Raw genomic sequence first — 17,646 nt, 5'->3', positions numbered from 1 at the left:
GGCCGAGACGTGGCTGCTGGTCTGGGCCAGCCGACTGACCTCCTTCTGGAGGAGGAAGTAACTGTCGGCCAGCTGCTCCTTCTCTTGCAGGAGCTCGGCCCTCTCTTGCTGCAGCTCCCTCTTGCTCGGCCTGGGCCCGCTCGGACAGGCCCGCCTCGTGCTTGCGCTGCAGGTCGGCCAGGATCTCGGCGAGGCAGCTGTGCAGGCCCTTCAGCTCCAGCTTGGACTTGGACAGGGCCGCAAAGTCGCCCTTGAGGGCCTCGATGTCGGTGGCCAGCCGGGCGGCGTCGGCGCTCAGCAGTTCCTTCTCCCCCAGGATCTCGGCCACCTTCTGTTCTGACTGCACCTTCTCAAACTCCAGCAGGTCCAGGCGCTCGGCCTGCAGCCCCTGTGCGCGCGCCTGCAGCTCCTCCGCTTCCTGCTCCAGCAGTCTCAGGCGGCCCTGCAGCTGGCTGGCCTCCCTCCAGGAGGGTCTCCTTGGCGCGGGCCTCCCGCTCCTGCACCAGGGCCTGCAGTGCCGCGAGCCTGTCCTCCGCCAGCCGCCGGCACTCCTCCTGCCACTCGGCGTCGAGCGCCTTCTTGGCCTGCAGCACACTGGCGCGTGTCTTCTCCAGGCTGCGGGCCTCGTCCCGGGCCTCCTGCAGCGCTGCCTCGAGGGCGCCCTGGCTGGCCGCCAGCCCCTGGTTCTCCTGGTGCTGCTCCTGGAGCTCCCGCTGCAGCACGTCTAGCTCACCGAGAGCTTCCTCTTCTCTTGGACGGCCACCCGGGCGTTTGGACGCCTCCTCCTCGTGCTTCTGCTGCAGCTCGCCCAGGGCCTGCAGGGACGCCTCCCGCTCGGCCAGCAGCTCGGTCTGCTGAGCCTCCAGCAGTGCCTGGTCTTTCAGCAACCAGTCCAGCTGCTGCTGGAGCTTCGTGGCCTTCTGACCCAGCAGCTCCTTCTCGGAACCCAGGCTGTTCAGCGGCTCACGCAGGGCCGACTCCACGCGCAACGCCTCCTCGGAGCAGCGGCCGAGCTTCTGGGCCAGGAGGTCCTTCTCGCCGAGGAGCTCCTTCTTCTCGGCCGCCAGCTGCCGCTCGGCCAGGCTCAGCGTCTCCTCCTCATGCAGAAGTTGCAGGCACTCCGAGTCGGAGTTCTCCCGGCTGGTCTTGATCTGCTCCAGCAGCTGCGCCAGGTGGGCGTTGGCCGCCTGCGTCTGCAGCGCCTTCAGCTTGGCCTTGTGCACGGCCTTGTGGCCTCGTCCAGCTGCGTGCGCAGGCAGCTGGCCTTGGCGCCCAGCAGCTCCTTCACCTGCAGCGCCGCCTCCAGGCTGGCGCCCAGCTTCTCCTGCTCCTGGCTCAGCAGGTCTTGCTCCAGCTCTAGCTCCTTGTTGCTCTGGGCCAGGCCGTCACGCTCCAGCTTCAGGGCCACGCACAGGCTGTCGAGGCCCGACTGCTTCTCCACGGCCGACTTCTCGGCCGTGAGCTCCTCGATCTCTTGCACCAGTGACTTCTGATCCCGAGCCAGCTCCTCGTAAGAGCAGTGCAGCTTCTGGATGATGTTGTCCTTGTCCTTGGCCAGGGATAGGTTCTCCGGAACCAGCTTCTTGACATGCTCCTCCAGCTGGCCCCTCTCCTCCAGGCCCTTCTTACGCTTGGCCACCAGGCCGCTCTTGCTCATCTGCAGCTCGTCCACCAGGGCCAGCAGCCCCACCTTGGCGACCTGCAGCGCGTCCTTCTCCGCACAGACCTCCTTGAGTTCCTCCTGCACCGCCCTGCCCTGCTTGAGCACTTTCTCTTTCTCCGCCTCGAGGGCTTCTTGGCCGAGCCGCTCCTGCTGCCAGAGCTTCTCCGTGGTCCGCCTGGCCTCAATGATCTTCTCTTTGTCTAAGCGAATTTCTTGGTTCATCAGCCAGAGCTTCCTCTGGTCTTCCCACAGCGAAGAGATTTTGGCCTCCGCTTCTGTGAGCTTCAATAGAAACGACCCACTCTCTGGCGTCAGAGAGAGCTTCTCCTTCGCCAGCAATTGATTCTCTGACCTCAGGGCCCTGCGATCATCCCACATCAGCTCAATTTCCTCTTTGGCTGAGGTTAATAAGTAAGTTGATGACTACAGAGGGGGAGCCTGCCGTGAGTGGCCGACCTGCGTTCCACCCCAGCACCCCATTATGACCCAGCAGCTGTGCCAGGAGTGACCCCTGAGCACCCCCGGGAGGGGCCCTAAGCCAAAACAGAGAAACTTCTCTCCGTGTGACATGGGTCAGTTGTCCTTCCTCCAATGGGGACTATTTCCGCTACTTGGGACAGGCCGTGCCACAAGCAACCCGCCACCTTTTCTTCACAAATCACACCAAAAAATGGGTGACGCTGCGGCCTTCCGATTGAGCAGCTGACTTGAGGGTTCATGAAGGAGCCTCAGAGAGCTCGGAAGAGGGCAGCAGACAGAATTCCAGGAGGGTGACTCGCGGCTGCAGGCGTCACCACAGAACGCTCTGGAAAAGCAGCCCGACACACCCCACTCTCCTTCAGGCGTAGTTCATCATTCATTCTCGTCAGCTGTGACGAGTTTTCCCCGGACATTTTCATGATGTCCGCGATGTCGTTTTCCAACTTGGCCTTTGCCTTCGTCAACTGCTCTTCTCGCACATCTCTCTCTTTGAATTTGGCCTCCATATCTGAGGGGAGGGGAGGAGAGGAGTGGGGGGGGAGGGAGGGAGAGAGGAAGGGAGGGAGAGAGACAGAGGGAGAGAGAAAGACAGGGAGAGATGCAGGGAGGGTGGTGGGGGAGAACAGCGTTGGGGTGTCGTAAGCAACTAAGCGTTCCCTGAGCTTCTGTCCCAGGCCTCCCTCCGAGGACGTTTCACTCTCTGGCCCCGTGAAAACTGCTCGAACTGAGCAGCAGCCAGTGAAACCAAGGACAACTCACAAGACGGGGAAGAAACGCAGGCTGCGAGCAAAGGATGGGGCCAGGACGGGGGGTCTGACCGTACAAGGCGCCTCATAGATGGCCCTCATGGGGGAACCTTGGGCAGCATTTGACAGTCGTCCCAGGGCCAAGGTGGCCGGAGTGTCACAGGGCCCCAGGAAGTGATAGGGGGGGCGGGCGGGAGGGGGACTGGGACCTGCAGTGGGGGCTCCCTGAGGGAGGCCGGGAGACTGAGGAGGGGGCGCGGGTGCGTCAGCAGGGAGGCGCCTCACGCCCGGCGTGCCCCTGCACGACACCCAGAGATCATCTCGTACCTGTTCAATTTCCTCGCAACTTCTCCCGTTCAGAAGACAGCGCCTTAAACTGTTCTTCTTTTTGATGTAACTTATCAACAGATTCTAGTTAGGATAAAGTTAGAAGTTTAATATATTTCACGCACCATCGGGATTATTTGAGAGTCTGTCTCGCAGGCTCCATCAAATCTCGCACTGGAGTCTGAGGTCACGGGGGCGATAAAGCGTCTCTACGGGAGAAGCCCCCGGCCGAGGGCAACACCAGGAGGTTTCGGCATGGAGACGGCGGGTATGGCGCCAGGAGGAACTCGGGGTCTTGGCTGGGGGCATCCCAAAATCTTCCCACCCAGCCAGCTCCCTGCCAGGTCACACAGCACTTTCCCAAGCACACCTGCATGTCACCACAAACAGTGATGTAGGGACTATGATGCCACCAGCAGGTCCACCTGTACCTGCGGGGAGATTGCATCAGCAGCCTGATGGTGCCTGCAGACTTCCAGATACCCCAAAATTGCTCCTGTGCCTTTGGTCAGACCCCAACAACTTGGGGTCAAATTTACCAAGAAATTAAACGGACAAAAGTTCAGTATGTGGGAGACACACCCACAAACCACTATATAAGCTTTATAAGCTATATAAGCTATATAAGCTCATCTATTGGCCTTATTTCAGAGACCCATACATCTCAAAAGAGATCAAAAGATGCAGTTAGGGTCAGTGGCCCGGAGGTAAACGGGAACCCGTGACTGAGAGCTCCAGGCTTGCTCAGATCAGGACTGGGCCTCCTCCCGCCACATTCCCAGTTTTCCAGTAGCTTGGCAGTCACACCCACAAACTGCCCCCCAGCACCATGTAATTCATCAATGGCCAAGACCCAGAGACTATACAGTACAACTCCCGGAAGAGAATGACACAGATATTCCTGGTCATTATATTCTAGCCATAAGAAGCAATACGAAAGAAATCATCTAGCATTGCCTTTTCAGCAGGTTTGAGTGCTGGTGGGACTGGTGTCAAACTATCGAATGTAAACAAAGTAGAGAGAGAGTATGGGGGAAATTGTGTGCCTGCCACACAGGCAGGGGAAGGCTTGGCAGAGGTGCGGGGCTGGTGGAATACTGGGGATTTTGGTGGTGGAAAATGTGCACTGGTGATGGGACGGGTGTTTGATGATTGTATGACCGAAACTCAAACATGAAAACTTTGTAACTATATCTCACATGAATCAAAAAAAGTAGGGAAATATAATAATAATAAAATAATAAAATAAAATTAACATTCAGAACAGAATTTTAAAAAAATAAGTACTGTGGAGTTCATGCCCAATTAAATCAGCTTCATCCATGGCTGAATAATTAGTAGTACTCCTTCATTGGGCTGGAGCGATAGCACAGCGGTAGGGCATTTGCCTTGCATGGAGCCAACATGGCCGATCCGAGTTCGATTCTTGGGCCCCTCTCGGAGAGCCCGGCAAGCTACCGAGAGTATCTCGCCTGCACGGCAGAGCCTGGCAAGCTCCCCGTGATGTATTCGATATGCCAAACCACAGTAACTCCAACATTATTAACAAAGAAAAAAATTTAAAAAAATACAAAAAACAATGTGTATGTGTGTGATGTGTGTGTGTGTGTGGGGGGGGGGGGCGGGTTGTCCGCGCACGCGATGCCCAGGGTACCTCCTGGCTCTACACTCAGGGATCAGCCTGCTGGTATCAGGGATGGATACCAGCTTGGCCGTGGGCAAGGCAAGTGCCTGGCCTGCTCGGGTCTCTGGGAATGAACTTTAAGTCAAAGAGGAAAGAGACGGAGGAAGTCAGCTACGGGAAATGAGCGGGCAGAGCCCTGAGCGTGGCCCCCCAGAGCCCCGGCCCCGGCACAGCCACCCAGTGACCCGCACCCACCTTGCACGGTTTTCTGAACAGAGGCTGACTCTTCTGAAGCCTCTGCGAACTTTTCTTTCTAGAGAAACAGAATCAGATATTCAGACCAGGAGGGTGCAAAGTAGCTTCCGATCAATGACATGGGAGACACTCCATTTTGTGATGCTGTTCATGAAAATGAACTTGCATTCCAAACGTAGATATTGGGGGCTGAAGGGCTGGCACAGTGTCCAGGCGCCTGAGTACAGCCAGCTGGTTAGACCCTGAGCCAGGAGTACCACCGAGTTAGGGGGGAGCCCCAATAAACACGGTGAGCATCTGGGTGATGGGAGAGAGCACTGGGTAAGGCCACTTGGCCCTGCTTGAATCCCGGCACTAACAGGAATATCCAGAGCACGAAGCCAGGAGTCGCCTCCAAGGACTGACAGGCATGGCACTAGTCCCCCAACACCACCACCACCAAAAATATATATATACATATAAATATATATATATGTATATATACACACACACCCCAGGGCCAGAGCGATAGCCCAGCGGGGAGGGTGTTTGTCTTGCACAAGGCTGACCCACCTTTGATCCCCAGCATCCCTTAGGGGATGCACTGTCAGTAGTTATTCCTGAGTGCAGAGCCAGGATTGACCCCTGAATGTCCCCAGCTGTGACCCAAAAAGACAAAAAACAACAAGAACAACAAGAACAAAACAACCCAGAAAAATAAATAATCCACCCCAAACTCAGTTAACAATGCCCAGTGTGTATCTGCCTGGCAAACATGAGTGAGTTGTGCAAGTATGTATCTACTTGCTTGCATGTCCAAGGACAGGTATGAGTCTGCACATGCACAAAAGCCCATGTGTGTATACTGAGGTGCGTGCATGCTTCTGTTTTTGCAGTGGCATGGATGGGGACACAAATCAGACGTGAAGACGCAAGTATGAATAGCAAAGGGCCAGAGTCACGCGGCTCAGCGGGCGTCCTGCAGCGCACCCGTGCAGGAAGCCCCGTCTGTAGGAAGCAGACCCTGAGCACTGTTGGTGGTGGCTTAAAAGACCGAAAAAGAACGGACACTAGAGGCTCAGGACAGAGACAAAGAGGACTCGGAATGAAGAATGCCCCTCCCAAGCCCTGAGTGTATTCACTGAGTGACTAAGGATATGGTTTTTCTTTTTTTTCTTTTTGGGTCACACCCAGCAATGCACAGGGATGCCTCCTAGCTCTGCACTCAAGGAATTACTCCTGGTGGTGCTCAGGGGATCATAGGGGATGCCGGGGATTGAACCTGGGTCTCCGTGTGTAAGTCAAACGCCCTCCCCGCTGTGCTATCGCTGTGGCCCAGGTTATGGTTTCTCTCAAGGCTGAGGCTGGGCCTACACAGCCCTGGTCACCACCATCACCCACCTCACTCTGCAACTTCGCATTGGTGTTCCTGGCGTCCTCCAGGGAGGCCAGGGTCTCCATCTTCTCTTTGGTCATTTGCTCCATGATCTGCCTGGCATCTTGCACCATCTGCACAGCCTGGAGAGAGAAACCTCGTTGAGCCATGCTGGGGGGCCAGGGAGGGGTTGGCAACAGTGGCACGGCACTGCGCAAAACGACCCACAAACCACACACACCTGCCACAGCGGCTCCGGCCCCTGCTGGCCGCCGGTCATCCTGCGGCGACTCGCGTCTGAGCTGCTCAGCAGCAAGACTGACACCCCGACACAGCCCAGGGTTCCCAAGAGCCTCCATTCCTCACACAGAATAAAAATGACATGAGCGGACAGCTAAGCAGGCCTGGGTGGAGATCGTGGGGGGTGGGGGGTGGAAGGAGAGGAGATGTGAGCCGTGAGCACAGGTGTGGGAGTGGGAGAAATGTAAACCGTGAGTGAGGTGGGAAGAGAGAACACTTGCCCTGCACCAGGCACCCTCGAGTCCAAGCTGCCGTGTACCAGGCACTCTGCAGGTGACAAAGGGCACCCCGGAGTCCAGGCTGCACTGCACTGGGAACCATACAGGCGCACAGGGCACCCCCGAGTCCAGGCTGCCCTGCACCGGGCACCCGCAGGTGGCACAGGGCACCCCCCTAATCCCAAGTCAGCAGACTCAGGGCAACCGCTCAAAGTCCCCCTGGAAGACACTGCTTTGCTTTACAACTTAGTGCCTCTCTCATGCCTTCCCTTACGTCTTGAAGAGCCACAGTGCAATCTTCCACGAGAACTCCCCGCGGAAACGAACATACTGTCCTTTTTCGGTTTTATTCACAGCTTATGCCTTGTCCTAGAGGTCACCAGGCACGTGGTGACGAGCTGTCCCCGCGCCCGCAGCAAACAGCCCGTGACACACTTGCGACGGGTTCCGTGGGGATCCACCGCTCCTTGTGCCGACAAAGAGCAATCCTCTTAACCACTAAAAGGGGGTACCCCGGGCCTACGGGGGTCGGGCCTGCTCCACTTTACCGTGAATGACTGCAGCTTCTCAAGCTCTCTGATCTGAAACGCGAGATTGCTCTTGTCCTCCCTCAGCACGTGGTTCTCCTTATTGGCCTCCAGGAGGTAGGCCGAGACGTGGCTGCTGGTCTGGGCCAGCCGACTGACCTCCTTCTGGAGGAGGAAGTAACTGTCGGCCAGCTGCTCCTTCTCTTGCAGGAGCTCGGCCCTCTCTTGCTGCAGCTCCCTCTTGCTCGGCCTGGGCCCGCTCGGACAGGCCCGCCTCGTGCTTGCGCTGCAGGTCGGCCAGGATCTCGGCGAGGCAGCTGTGCAGGCCCTTCAGCTCCAGCTTGGACTTGGACAGGGCCGCAAAGTCGCCCTTGAGGGCCTCGATGTTGGTGGCCAGCCGGGCGGCGTCGGCGCTCAGCAGTTCCTTCTCCCCCAGGATCTCGGCCACCTTCTGGTCTGACTGCACCTTCTCAAACTCCAGCAGGTCCAGGCGCTCGGCCTGCAGCCCCTGTGCGCGCGCCTGCAGCTCCTCCGCTTCCTGCTCCAGCAGTCTCAGGCGGCCCTGCAGCTGGCTGGCCTCGTGGGTGGCCTCCTGGGTCTCCTTGGCGCGGGCCTCCCGCTCCTGCACCAGGGCCTGCAGTGCCGCGAGCCTGTCCTCCGCCAGCCGCCGGCACTCCTCCTGCCACTCGGCGTCGAGCGCCTTCTTGGCCTGCAGCACACTGGCGCGTGTCTTCTCCAGGCTGCGGGCCTCGTCCCGGGCCTCCTGCAGCGCTGCCTCGAGGGCGCCCTGGCTGGCCGCCAGCCCCTGGTTCTCCTGGTGCTGCTCCTGGAGCTCCCGCTGCAGCACGTCTAGCTCACCGAGAGCTTCCTCTTCTCTTGGACGGCCACCCGGGCGTTTGGACGCCTCCTCCTCGTGCTTCTGCTGCAGCTCGCCCAGGGCCTGCAGGGACGCCTCCCGCTCGGCCAGCAGCTCGGTCTGCTGAGCCTCCAGCAGTGCCTGGTCTTTCAGCAACCAGTCCAGCTGCTGCTGGAGCTTCGTGGCCTTCTGACCCAGCAGCTCCTTCTCGGAACCCAGGCTGTTCAGCGGCTCACGCAGGGCCGACTCCACGCGCAACGCCTCCTCGGAGCAGCGGCCGAGCTTCTGGGCCAGGAGGTCCTTCTCGCCGAGGAGCTCCTTCTTCTCGGCCGCCAGCTGCCGCTCGGCCAGGCTCAGCGTCTCCTCCTCATGCAGAAGTTGCAGGCACTCCGAGTCGGAGTTCTCCCGGCTGGTCTTGATCTGCTCCAGCAGCTGCGCCAGGTGGGCGTTGGCCGCCTGCGTCTGCAGCGCCTTCAGCTTGGCCTTGTGCACGGCCTTGTGGCCTCGTCCAGCTGCGTGCGCAGGCAGCTGGCCTTGGCGCCCAGCAGCTCCTTCACCTGCAGCGCCGCCTCCAGGCTGGCGCCCAGCTTCTCCTGCTCCTGGCTCAGCAGGTCTTGCTCCAGCTCTAGCTCCTTGTTGCTCTGGGCCAGGCCGTCACGCTCCAGCTTCAGGGCCACGCACAGGCTGTCGAGGCCCGACTGCTTCTCCACGGCCAACTTCTCGGCCGTGAGCTCCTCGATCTCTTGCACCAGTGACTTCTGATCCCGAGCCAGCTCCTCGTAAGAGCAGTGCAGCTTCTGGATGATGTTGTCCTTGTCCTTGGCCAGGGATAGGTTCTCCAGAACCAGCTTCTTGACATGCTCCTCCAGCTGGCCCCTCTCCTCCAGGCCCTTCTTACGCTTGGCCACCAGGCCGCTCTTGCTCATCTGCAGCTCGTCCACCAGGGCCAGCAGCCCCACCTTGGCGACCTGCAGCGCGTCCTTCTCCGCACAGACCTCCTTGAGTTCCTCCTGCACCGCCCTGCCCTGCTTGAGCACTTTCTCTTTCTCCGCCTCGAGGGCTTCTTGGCCGAGCCGCTCCTGCTGCCAGAGCTTCTCCGTGGTCCGCCTGGCCTCAATGATCTTCTCTTTGTCTAAGCGAATTTCTTGGTTCATCAGCCAGAGCTTCCTCTGGTCTTCCCGCAGCGAAGAGATTTTGGCCTCCGCTTCTGTGAGCTTCAATAGAAACGACCCACTCTCTGGCGTCAGAGAGAGCTTCTCCTTCGCCAGCAATTGATTCTCTGACCTCAGGGCCCTGCGATCATCCCACATCAGCTCAATTTCCTCTTTGGCTGAGGTTAATAAGTAAGTTGATGACTACAGAGGGGGAGCCTGCCGTGAGTGGCCGACCTGCGTTCCACCCCAGCACCCCATTATGACCCAGCAGCTGTGCCAGGAGTGACCCCTGAGCACCCCCGGGAGGGGCCCTAAGCCAAAACAGAGAAACTTCTCTCCGTGTGACATGGGTCAGCTGTCCTTCCTCCAATGGGGACTATTTCCGCTACTTGGGACAGGCCGTGCCACAAGCAACCCGCCACCTTTTCTTCACAAATCACACCAAAAAATGGGTGACGCTGCGGCCTTCCGATTGAGCAGCTGACTTGAGGGTTCATGAAGGAGCCTCAGAGAGCTCGGAAGAGGGCAGCAGACAGAATTCCAGGAGGGTGACTCGCGGCTGCAGGCGTCACCACAGAACGCTCTGGAAAAGCAGCCCGACACACCCCACTCTCCTTCAGGCGTAGTTCATCATTCATTCTCGTCAGCTGTGACGAGTTTTCCCCGGACATTTTCATGATGTCCGCGATGTCGTTTTCCAACTTGGCCTTTGCCTTCGTCAACTGCTCTTCTCGCACATCTCTCTCTTTGAATTTGGCCTCCATATCTGAGGGGAGGGGAGGAGAGGAGTGGGGGGGGAGGGAGGGAGAGAGGAAGGGAGGGAGAGAGACAGAGGGAGAGAGAAAGACAGGGAGAGATGCAGGGAGGGTGGTGGGGGAGAACAGCGTTGGGGTGTCGTAAGCAACTAAGCGTTCCCTGAGCTTCTGTCCCAGGCCTCCCTCCGAGGACGTTTCACTCTCTGGCCCCGTGAAAACTGCTCGAACTGAGCAGCAGCCAGTGAAACCAAGGACAACTCACAAGACGGGGAAGAAACGCAGGCTGCGAGCAAAGGATGGGGCCAGGACGGGGGGTCTGACCGTACAAGGCGCCTCATAGATGGCCCTCATGGGGGAACCTTGGGCAGCATTTGACAGTCGTCCCAGGGCCAAGGTGGCCGGAGTGTCACAGGGCCCCAGGAAGTGATAGGGGGGGCGGGCGGGAGGGGGACTGGGACCTGCAGTGGGGGCTCCCTGAGGGAGGCCGGGAGACTGAGGAGGGGGCGCGGGTGCGTCAGCAGGGAGGCGCCTCACGCCCGGCGTGCCCCTGCACGACACCCAGAGATCATCTCGTACCTGTTCAATTTCCTCGCAACTTCTCCCGTTCAGAAGACAGCGCCTTAAACTGTTCTTCTTTTTGATGTAACTTATCAACAGATTCTAGTTAGGATAAAGTTAGAAGTTTAATATATTTCACGCACCATCGGGATTATTTGAGAGTCTGTCTCGCAGGCTCCATCAAATCTCGCACTGGAGTCTGAGGTCACGGGGGCGATAAAGCGTCTCTACGGGAGAAGCCCCCGGCCGAGGGCAACACCAGGAGGTTTCGGCATGGTGACGGCGGGTATGGCGCCAGGAGGAACTCGGGGTCTTGGCTGGGGGCATCCCAAAATCTTCCCACCCAGCCAGCTCCCTGCCAGGTCACACAGCACTTTCCCAAGCACACCTGCATGTCACCACAAACAGTGATGTAGGGACTATGATGCCACCAGCAGGTCCACCTGTACCTGCGGGGAGATTGCATCAGCAGCCTGATGGTGCCTGCAGACTTCCAGATACCCCAAAATTGCTCCTGTGCCTTTGGTCAGACCCCAACAACTTGGGGTCAAATTTACCAAGAAATTAAACGGACAAAAGTTCAGTATGTGGGAGACACACCCACAAACCACTATATAAGCTTTATAAGCTATATAAGCTCATCTATTGGCCTTATTTCAGAGACCCATACATCTCAAAAGAGATCAAAAGATGCAGTTAGGGTCAGTGGCCCGGAGGTAAGCGGGAACCCGTGACTGAGAGCTCCAGGCTTGCTCAGATCAGGACTGGGCCTCCTCCCGCCACATTCCCAGTTTTCCAGTAGCTTGGCAGTCACACCCACAAACTGCCCCCCAGCACCATGTAATTCATCAATGGCCAAGACCCAGAGACTATACAGTACAACTCCCGGAAGAGAATGACACAGATATTCCTGGTCATTATATTCTAGCCATAAGAAGCAATACGAAAGAAATCATCTAGCATTGCCTTTTCAGCAGGTTTGAGTGCTGGTGGGACTGGTGTCAAACTATCGAATGTAAACAAAGTAGAGAGAGAGTATGGGGGAAATTGTGTGCCTGCCACACAGGCAGGGGAAGGCTTGGCAGAGGTGCGGGGCTGGTGGAATACTGGGGATTTTGGTGGTGGAAAATGTGCACTGGTGATGGGACGGGTGTTTGATGATTGTATGACCGAAACTCAAACATGAAAACTTTGTAACTATATCTCACATGAATCAAAAAAAGTAGGGAAATATAATAATAATAAAATAATAAAATAAAATTAACATTCAGAACAGAATTTTAAAAAAATAAGTACTGTGGAGTTCATGCCCAATTAAATCAGCTTCATCCATGGCTGAATAATTAGTAGTACTCCTTCATTGGGCTGGAGCGATAGCACAGCGGTAGGGCATTTGCCTTGCATGGAGCCAACATGGCCGATCCGAGTTCGATTCTTGGGCCCCTCTCGGAGAGCCCGGCAAGCTACCGAGAGTATCTCGCCTGCACGGCAGAGCCTGGCAAGCTCCCCGTGATGTATTCGATATGCCAAACCACAGTAACTCCAACATTATTAACAAAGAAAAAAATTTAAAAAAATACAAAAAACAATGTGTATGTGTGTGATGTGTGTGTGTGTGTGTGGGGGGGGGCGGGTTGTCCGCGCACGCGATGCCCAGGGTACCTCCTGGCTCTACACTCAGGGATCAGCCTGCTGGTATCAGGGATGGATACCAGCTTGGCCGTGGGCAAGGCAAGTGCCTGGCCTGCTCGGGTCTCTGGGAATGAACTTTAAGTCAAAGAGGAAAGAGACGGAGGAAGTCAGCTACGGGAAATGAGCGGGCAGAGCCCTGAGCGTGGCCCCCCAGAGCCCCGGCCCCGGCACAGCCACCCAGTGACCCGCACCCACCTTGCACGGTTTTCTGAACAGAGGCTGACTCTTCTGAAGCCTCTGCGAACTTTTCTTTCTAGAGAAACAGAATCAGATATTCAGACCAGGAGGGTGCAAAGTAGCTTCCGATCAATGACATGGGAGACACTCCATTTTGTGATGCTGTTCATGAAAATGAACTTGCATTCCAAACGTAGATATTGGGGGCTGAAGGGCTGGCACAGTGTCCAGGCGCCTGAGTACAGCCAGCTGGTTAGACCCTGAGCCAGGAGTACCACCGAGTTAGGGGGGAGCCCCAATAAACACGGTGAGCATCTGGGTGATGGGAGAGAGCACTGGGTAAGGCCACTTGGCCCTGCTTGAATCCCGGCACTAACAGGAATATCCAGAGCACGAAGCCAGGAGTCGCCTCCAAGGACTGACAGGCATGGCACTAGTCCCCCAACACCACCACCACCAAAAATATATATATACATATAAATATATATATATATGTATATATACACACACACCCCAGGGCCAGAGCGATAGCCCAGCGGGGAGGGTGTTTGTCTTGCACAAGGCTGACCCACCTTTGATCCCCAGCATCCCTTAGGGGATGCACTGTCAGTAGTTATTCCTGAGTGCAGAGCCAGGATTGACCCCTGAATGTCCCCAGCTGTGACCCAAAAAGACAAAAAACAACAAGAACAACAAGAACAAAACAACCCAGAAAAATAAATAATCCACCCCAAACTCAGTTAACAATGCCCAGTGTGTATCTGCCTGGCAAACATGAGTGAGTTGTGCAAGTATGTATCTACTTGCTTGCATGTCCAAGGACAGGTATGAGTCTGCACATGCACAAAAGCCCATGTGTGTATACTGAGGTGCGTGCATGCTTCTGTTTTTGCAGTGGCATGGATGGGGACACAAATCCGACGTGAAGACGCAAGTATGAATAGCAAAGGGCCAGAGTCACGCGGCTCAGCGGGCGTCCTGCAGCGCACCCGTGCAGGAAGCCCCGTCTGTAGGAAGCAGACCCTGAGCACTGTTGGTGGTGGCTTAAAAGACCGAAAAAGAACGGACACTAGAGGCTCAGGACAGAGACAAAGAGGACTCGGAATGAAGAATGCCCCTCCCAAGCCCTAAGTGTATTCACTGAGTGACTAAGGATATGGTTTTTCTTTTTTTTCTTTTTGGGTCACACCCAGCAATGCACAGGGATGCCTCCTAGCTCTGCACTCAAGGAATTACTCCTGGTGGTGCTCAGGGGATCATAGGGGATGCCGGGGATTGAACCTGGGTCTCCGTGTGTAAGTCAAACGCCCTCCCCGCTGTGCTATCGCTGTGGCCCAGGTTATGGTTTCTCTCAAGGCTGAGGCTGGGCCTACACAGCCCTGGTCACCACCATCACCCACCTCACTCTGCAACTTCGCATTGGTGTTCCTGGCGTCCTCCAGGGAGGCCAGGGTCTCCATCTTCTCTTTGGTCATTTGCTCCATGATCTGCCTGGCATCTTGCACCATCTGCACAGCCTGGAGAGAGAAACCTCGTTGAGCCACGCTGGGGGGCCAGGGAGGGGTTGGCAACAGTGGCACGGCACTGCGCAAAACGACCCACAAACCACACACACCTGCCACAGCGGCTCCGGCCCCTGCTGGCCGCCGGTCATCCTGCGGCGACTCGCGTCTGAGCTGCTCAGCAGCAAGACTGACACCCCGACACAGCCCAGGGTTCCCAAGAGCCTCCATTCCTCACACAGAATAAAAATGACATGAGCGGACAGCTAAGCAGGCCTGGGTGGAGAGCGTGGGGGGTGGGGGGTGGAAGGAGAGGAGATGTGAGCCGTGAGCACAGGTGTGGGAGTGGGAGAAATGTAAACCGTGAGTGAGGTGGGAAGAGAGAACACTTGCCCTGCACCAGGCACCCTCGAGTCCAAGCTGCCGTGTACCAGGCACTCTGCAGGTGACAAAGGGCACCCCGGAGTCCAGGCTGCACTGCACTGGGAACCATACAGGCGCACAGGGCACCCCCGAGTCCAGGCTGCCCTGCACCGGGCACCCGCAGGTGGCACAGGGCACCCCCCTAATCCCAAGTCAGCAGACTCAGGGCAACCGCTCAAAGTCCCCCTGGAAGACACTGCTTTGCTTTACAACTTAGTGCCTCTCTCATGCCTTCCCTTACGTCTTGAAGAGCCACAGTGCAATCTTCCACGAGAACTCCCCGCGGAAACGAACATACTGTCCTTTTTCGGTTTTATTCACAGCTTATGCCTTGTCCTAGAGGTCACCAGGCACGTGGTGACGAGCTGTCCCCGCGCCCGCAGCAAACAGCCCGTGACACACTTGCGACGGGTTCCGTGGGGATCCACCGCTCCTTGTGCCGACAAAGAGCAATCCTCTTAACCACTAAAAGTGGGTACCCCGGGCCTACGGGGGTCGGGCCTGCTCCACTTTACCGTGAATGACTGCAGCTTCTCAAGCTCTCTGATCTGAAACGCGAGATTGCTCTTGTCCTCCCTCAGCACGTGGTTCTCCTTATTGGCCTCCAGGAGGTAGGCCGAGACGTGGCTGCTGGTCTGGGCCAGCCGACTGACCTCCTTCTGGAGGAGGAAGTAACTGTCGGCCAGCTGCTCCTTCTCTTGCAGGAGCTCGGCCCTCTCTTGCTGCAGCTCCCTCTTGCTCGGCCTGGGCCCGCTCGGACAGGCCCGCCTCGTGCTTGCGCTGCAGGTCGGCCAGGATCTCGGCGAGGCAGCTGTGCAGGCCCTTCAGCTCCAGCTTGGACTTGGACAGGGCCGCAAAGTCGCCCTTGAGGGCCTCGATGTTGGTGGCCAGCCGGGCGGCGTCGGCGCTCAGCAGTTCCTTCTCCCCCAGGATCTCGGCCACCTTCTGTTCTGACTGCACCTTCTCAAACTCCAGCAGGTCCAGGCGCTCGGCCTGCAGCCCCTGTGCGCGCGCCTGCAGCTCCTCCGCTTCCTGCTCCAGCAGTCTCAGGCGGCCCTGCAGCTGGCTGGCCTCCCTCCAGGAGGGTCTCCTTGGCGCGGGCCTCCCGCTCCTGCACCAGGGCCTGCAGTGCCGCGAGCCTGTCCTCCGCCAGCCGCCGGCACTCCTCCTGCCACTCGGCGTCGAGCGCCTTCTTGGCCTGCAGCACACTGGCGCGTGTCTTCTCCAGGCTGCGGGCCTCGTCCCGGGCCTCCTGCAGCGCTGCCTCGAGGGCGCCCTGGCTGGCCGCCAGCCCCTGGTTCTCCTGGTGCTGCTCCTGGAGCTCCCGCTGCAGCACGTCTAGCTCACCGAGAGCTTCCTCTTCTCTTGGACGGCCACCCGGGCGTTTGGACGCCTCCTCCTCGTGCTTCTGCTGCAGCTCGCCCAGGGCCTGCAGGGACGCCTCCCGCTCGGCCAGCAGCTCGGTCTGCTGAGCCTCCAGCAGTGCCTGGTCTTTCAGCAACCAGTCCAGCTGCTGCTGGAGCTTCGTGGCCTTCTGACCCAGCAGCTCCTTCTCGGAACCCAGGCTGTTCAGCGGCTCACGCAGGGCCGACTCCACGCGCAACGCCTCCTCGGAGCAGCGGCCGAGCTTCTGGGCCAGGAGGTCCTTCTCGCCGAGGAGCTCCTTCTTCTCGGCCGCCAGCTGCCGCTCGGCCAGGCTCAGCGTCTCCTCCTCATGCAGAAGTTGCAGGCACTCCGAGTCGGAGTTCTCCCGGCTGGTCTTGATCTGCTCCAGCAGCTGCGCCAGGTGGGCGTTGGCCGCCTGCGTCTGCAGCGCCTTCAGCTTGGCCTTGTGCACGGCCTTGTGGCCTCGTCCAGCTGCGTGCGCAGGCAGCTGGCCTTGGCGCCCAGCAGCTCCTTCACCTGCAGCGCCGCCTCCAGGCTGGCGCCCAGCTTCTCCTGCTCCTGGCTCAGCAGGTCTTGCTCCAGCTCTAGCTCCTTGTTGCTCTGGGCCAGGCCGTCACGCTCCAGCTTCAGGGCCACGCACAGGCTGTCGAGGCCCGACTGCTTCTCCACGGCCGACTTCTCGGCCGTGAGCTCCTCGATCTCTTGCACCAGTGACTTCTGATCCCGAGCCAGCTCCTCGTAAGAGCAGTGCAGCTTCTGGATGATGTTGTCCTTGTCCTTGGCCAGGGATAGGTTCTCCGGAACCAGCTTCTTGACATGCTCCTCCAGCTGGCCCCTCTCCTCCAGGCCCTTCTTACGCTTGGCCACCAGGCCGCTCTTGCTCATCTGCAGCTCGTCCACCAGGGCCAGCAGCCCCACCTTGGCGACCTGCAGTGCGTCCTTCTCCGCACAGACCTCCTTGAGTTCCTCCTGCACCGCCCTGCCCTGCTTGAGCACTTTCTCTTTCTCCGCCTCGAGGGCTTCTTGGCCGAGCCGCTCCTGCTGCCAGAGCTTCTCCGTGGTCCGCCTGGCCTCAATGATCTTCTCTTTGTCTAAGCGAATTTCTTGGTTCATCAGCCAGAGCTTCCTCTGGTCTTCCCACAGCGAAGAGATTTTGGCCTCCGCTTCTGTGAGCTTCAATAGAAACGACCCACTCTCTGGCGTCAGAGAGAGCTTCTCCTTCGCCAGCAATTGATTCTCTGACCTCAGGGCCCTGCGATCATCCCACATCAGCTCAATTTCCTCTTTGGCTGAGGTTAATAAGTAAGTTGATGACTACAGAGGGGGAGCCTGCCGTGAGTGGCCGACCTGCGTTCCACCCCAGCACCCCATTATGACCCAGCAGCTGTGCCAGGAGTGACCCCTGAGCACCCCCGGGAGGGGCCCTAAGCCAAAACAGAGAAACTTCTCTCCGTGTGACATGGGTCAGTTGTCCTTCCTCCAATGGGGACTATTTCCGCTACTTGGGACAGGCCGTGCCACAAGCAACCCGCCACCTTTTCTTCACAAATCACACCAAAAAATGGGTGACGCTGCGGCCTTCCGATTGAGCAGCTGACTTGAGGGTTCATGAAGGAGCCTCAGAGAGCTCGGAAGAGGGCAGCAGACAG

At 58.0% G+C, this 17,646-nt stretch overlaps 1 pseudogene; it reads right to left on the bottom strand.

Annotated features, from left to right (window-relative positions):
• Positions 1–6,478: 6,478 nt before the first annotated feature.
• Positions 6,479–17,110, bottom strand: LOC130039166 (CAP-Gly domain-containing linker protein 1-like; annotated as a pseudogene).
• Between the last annotated feature and the right edge of the window lie 536 nt (positions 17,111–17,646).

The sequence above is a fragment of the Sorex fumeus genome, unplaced genomic scaffold, assembly GCF_029834395.1.
Source record: "Sorex fumeus unplaced genomic scaffold, SorFum_2.1 ptg000083l, whole genome shotgun sequence".
Classification (NCBI taxonomy): domain Eukaryota; kingdom Metazoa; phylum Chordata; class Mammalia; order Eulipotyphla; family Soricidae; genus Sorex; species Sorex fumeus.
This window is presented reverse-complemented; position numbering and strand designations above follow the sequence as displayed.